This window comes from Neodiprion fabricii, chromosome 4 (genome assembly GCF_021155785.1).
Source record: "Neodiprion fabricii isolate iyNeoFabr1 chromosome 4, iyNeoFabr1.1, whole genome shotgun sequence".
Taxonomy (NCBI): domain Eukaryota; kingdom Metazoa; phylum Arthropoda; class Insecta; order Hymenoptera; family Diprionidae; genus Neodiprion; species Neodiprion fabricii.
The window spans coordinates 23,704,087-23,709,467 of record NC_060242.1 but is presented as its reverse complement, the minus strand read 5'-3'; positions in this window follow the sequence as shown (position 1 = coordinate 23,709,467).

The following is a 5,381-nucleotide window of genomic DNA, read 5'->3' as shown; positions in this document are numbered from 1 at the left end:
TTCCCGTACCTTATATAGGGTGAGGCGCGGTCGATATATTTGCGCATGTCGTTCGGAGACCACAGCAACAAGTCGAATTCAACGGGGTGCGCCTGAGACAACATACTCGACAGAGAGGTCTTGGTTACCGTAGGATAACCGCCATCCTTTTCACACCCGATTTTCAACCTTCCGCGATTCCATTTTGCCTGACAAATGCCTTGGATATTGCACGAAGATCCCTTACGCCGTGTAATAAGGAAGCACTCGACGCAAATCGAAGAACACCCTGTAAATCCAATCCTGATATTGTATCGGGAGTCTTTCGCTTGTAAAAATTGCCGTTAAACGCCGGTGGATGGAAGAATAAAGCAACGTTTTTGATGAGCGTAAGCAGCGACGTTCGCTGCGTTGAGCGGCAAGTTTCACAGAAAACTTGCGACGTGAGTCATGTTTCAGTGTTACCGATTTCAAAGACTTATCGTGGACGTACAGCGTGTACATGTACGTATTGTATAACCGAAAGGGTGTCCCTAGATAACTTTTCCGCTGACGTGTTTCTTTTACTTTTTCTCCACCCTCGCGATCGCGAGAGAAATAATAGCGAGGGTAAGTCGTATATCTTGCAGGCGACGTTCGTTCGTCGATGGAAAGTACGGAGAAGTCACGAACGATTCCGTTTCCCTTCAGGCACTGCCGAGAATTTAATAACGATTGTAAGGATCGGACGTTTAGTAAAAATAATTGCTCCTCCTGGACCCAGAGTCGCGGAACATTTGCTATATTTAATGTTTTGGTCGATAGATATATTAGACCTGTATTCGAGGGTCGTGTGTATGCAACCTTGTCAGATATGTCTGCGAGGTGCGTACACCTTTTCGATTCCTAGGCCATGACAGTTCTTTCCAGGCAAAAGAGCCCCGTTTAGTCACCCCTGTTCAATTGTATTGCGACATGAATAAAAAATTGGGAAATGAGAGAAAATGTTCTAAAAAATCTCCAGCAATCTTATTTGTGCCAATAGTGGTAAACACGAATGAAACTACATCTTTACCGTGCACTGAGAGAAATTTTTAGTTCCGGTTACCGGTCAGGCCTTACCTATTTTCATTTTTTACCACAATCGAAAAATATAGTTCTAGGTAGAAAATGAAAATTAGTTTGTTAGCTGTTGCCAGAAAGTCTAGTATCCGTTACTATTCTTTCTCATTACGATCACTGTTACTATATTTTCTTGTAACTAGTTGCGAAAATTTTGTGCTTGTGCGAAAATAAATTGACGTTAAAGCCTTATTTAACTAAAAAACTAGAGTAAACCGAACGAACGGATTTTGCGTTGCAATAACCAAAAAAGGATCGACAATAGCGCAAAATGGTTACGCGTACCTCGTTTTTCGTAATCCCAACAATATTCAAACAGTTTTTTTAGCGATATCTGTTGTATTGAATTTTTCTAGTTACTGTAACAAATGAAAAATTTTTTAATGTGTGCGATGTAAATTAAGCTGTGCGCAAGCTAACAATAGTATAGCATCAACTGGAGTAACGATTTTATAATTAGAACGCTCAGAATTATTTATTATTTACAACTTATTTTATTCACAATAGAGATTTCCAGCGATCGTCTGCGAAAAGTTTTGTAATAAAATGTTTAAATTTTAAATTTCATAAAATAAATAACATTTCCGCGTTATCGTTACTATATTTTGTAAATATTTTTCAGACAGCTTGTAGGAATCTGGGCAGTTAGAAATTGAGATGAAAACATTACATTCGGATCGGAAAAACTAGACTTGAGTAATTTTGAACGTGCTATTTATAAAACCTTTTCTCAAATTATTTATATCGTAGCTTGTGTTGTTAAAATTTTCTGAAGATCATTTCTGTTTTTAAATAACATGATAATACATATTCTATTAGTATTAAAATTCAAATTTTTGTCTGTTAGAGTACGTGAACATCTTGTACTTTAATTGTGAAAATCATTTTTGCTATTCATTTTCATTCATTTGAATTCGGTATTTCTTTTGGCTGAAAATTCTTCCGTGGGGATGAAATTTATTGTAAATGAAATCACTGAATCACCTATCAACGTGAATTTTCTAAAATAACATCTCGAACTCGCATCTCACGAACCTAACGTAAATTTATTTCTAGAATATTCATCGGCGTCTTATTAGGCTTGGTCAAGTATTTTCTTTACTATATTTACCGGCGCGATATTAAGAATGGGGAATTCCTTTTCTAGCATCGCTTCTTCCTACCGGCACCCTATTTCACCGTGGTGAATTCTTTCATTCAATAACTTCTTTGCATTACATATAAGTTAATTGGCTTTTTACCTGGAATTAATAGAGTTTGGTGAATACTTACTTGAATATTTCATTCGTGGAGAAATCACTGTATCGCTCGTTCATCGAGTATTCTCAGGTACTTGTTCACAATTAGCTTTTTTGTCCGATAGTTGACTAAAGGAAATGAATTAATTTGATTAAATCAAACCACCGAAGAAATAATGGTCAAGTAATTTTCAAGTCAACTCCAAAAATGGTATTGTTTCGTTCAATTATATCTGGGATCACATAGTACAATTACGGCGAGATCCTTAGAGATTAAGGTAATTCGATTTTCCTTCGATTACTTGCTGGATTCGATTATATTTAAAATTAGATCGATGAAGTTATTGTTCCAGAACACTTCTTTTGTTTTGGTTTCAATTAAGGCGGTTGATTCGCCAGAAATCGATAATATGAAATTAATTTCAGTAAGAGCTAATAGTCGTAAATTCTGTATCCATAGAATTTTTATACATTCGTAAGCTATGAAAATGGAAGATACAATAACAGAAAATACTGGAATTACAAACAAGAGCTTGATCTGTATCGTTTCACATTGCTTCAAAATGCTGAAAAATCTAGTTCATTCGTTCGTTTTCATTTCTTCAGTTCGATTCACCAGGTAGCCGACCCGGAGCGTAGAAACTACGGCGCGCTTGTCCCGAAAGTCGAGTTTCACCAGGTAGGAAGTTGAACCAGGATCCAAAAGGTAGAGAACCCGGTACTCGAAATTTGCGGAGCCCGACTCTCATCCGTCCGATCTACTGCGCGGTTGTTTCCAGACTGAGGAATTCGGCTAGCTGATTTTCGTTTACATAGATCGATGACGTCAAGAGAAAAAAAAAAAATTTGGGTGACGTCACTTTCTGTACATCCGAACATCCACACTTTGGTTTCGAACTTTAATACTATGTACGATGTATGACGTATGATGTATGATGATGTCCAAGCCTTGGTTTGCAATTTCACTATTTTCCATTTTTGCATTTTCGGAGAGATCTTCGTAGCTTGGAAGTTTAATAATTTGATAAATAATCAATTTCCTGCTTCTATTTTACATCCAATTCTCTCTTTGCACTGCTTTCAGGTGGGTTGTGCCTGCGACAGAGTGACATTATACATTAAATATTATAATTTGTCAATTACTGCTACGTAATTGCCCGTTAACGCGCATCGTTACATTTATATTATGAAAATGTATTTCTGTATTTATTAACAAGTATTGCTTATTCGCTCGCATTGCTTTTGAAGACAATAACGCGGACGAGTGAATACCATTGTTCTTGGAAAAAAGTAAGTGCTAACTGCGCGTGTTCGATTGAAAAAACATTCTGCGCAATTCGACGGATAATTTACACCCTAATTTCTTGTCATGTAGTTAATAATATGAATTGCTTTGAACGAGCGATACCAGCCGCACCGATTTCAATGTAATCCGATTGTAATAACAATTCGGGAGGACTGTGTACTCGGGTCAAGTGACTAATTTTGCTGTATCTCCTATGCCTGAGGGGTTAACCACTAATCAGTTTACGTGCGCAACAGATTTCAAGATTTCACGTTATTTCAATAATTTGCGGTAGTCCAAACGATTTCACAAAGTATCGAGGGATTTTAAATGGTTCTAAAAGATTTAAATACTTGCGGAACAGCATGGGTTTCATATGCTTTTAAAGATCTCAGCGCTTTCAAAGATATTACATGATTTTGGCTGACAATTTCATGAAATTGTACAGGATTTCAAAAAGTTTCACCATGTGATTTTAGGAAATTACAGATTTCACAAAATTTCGTAAGTGACGTCTACCAGATTTTAAGGACAGCCATCTCCTCAGCTTTATGTAAACCCCAGGAGTAACGGGGGGTGATGAGGAATCTTGCGCGATGGTAAATATTGTGTTTCGAGGAGTGAAAGCACTCATCCAAGTATTATTGTAGCATACATATACCGGGGGATACACCTTGAGTGAATTGTTAACCCTCTTTTTGCCAACCCAGAATCAAATCTTTCACCTGTCGACATTACGCTGTCTTCAATTTGTCAAAACGGTAGTCGACGTTTCGACAAATCTGCTACCTGGGCTAGGTATTATACCAATAGAATTCCTTCAGGTTTAAAAATGTCAACGACGACTCGCCGGCAAATAGACAACTTGAGTTACGTCTTTCACGCAGTAAGTAACCAAGATGTAACTCTGGCTGTCTATTTACCGGCGAGGCTTTTGAAAATTTGACTATGTCTTGGCACAAAGTCGACAAAACAGTGACTATTCACTTGATTCGCTATGATAATGACTGTTGATGCGCTAAAAGTCGAAGATGTGCCAACCAATTATGTGAAGATGTGTCCTAAAAACGTCAAGATCAAGACAGTGAAAAACAAAAATTAAGTATCGTTATGGAACTGCCTGTACAGCGAATATACGTCACTGTACGTTCATTGACGTATTTTTCAATATCCGGAGAATATTTACATTTATTCTTTCAATTCACCCGGTATATATGTTCAGATGAGCGACAAAGATCGATGTTTGCAGGTAGGGATTTACTTTTCATATGACGTCACGTTCTGTGACGTAGGCTACGACTGAATCAAAGAGACAAGCTTTATTGACTTCAAATACACGCTCTTCGTCCGTTTCCGATTAGTTGATTTCATTTTCTGCTGGAAATAAGTTGAATATTAGTCGACCGTGTGTTACACGGGCTACGGATGATGAAAGAATCAAATTTCAAATCGGCAAATAGGTATTAGGTAGATATTACAATATCGATCGAATATAGCGAGCAATTCAAGTTTTCCTGTCGATCGATCGCAAAATTATATTTGGTACAACAACGACCAATAACATATACATCCTGATCTCGTCCCAAATGCTCCTAATCAATTTTTCAGAGCCAGTTGTCGCGCGTGTGCAAAAAAACAACTCCCAATGAATGAATTAATTTCTGTGAATTAATTGAGCGAACAATTGAACAAAAGTTTAACTCATTTTATTGCTAAGTGTTTTATAATTATATGCTGATCACGTACTGCGAGGAGGTATAATAACATTCCCGGTGAAA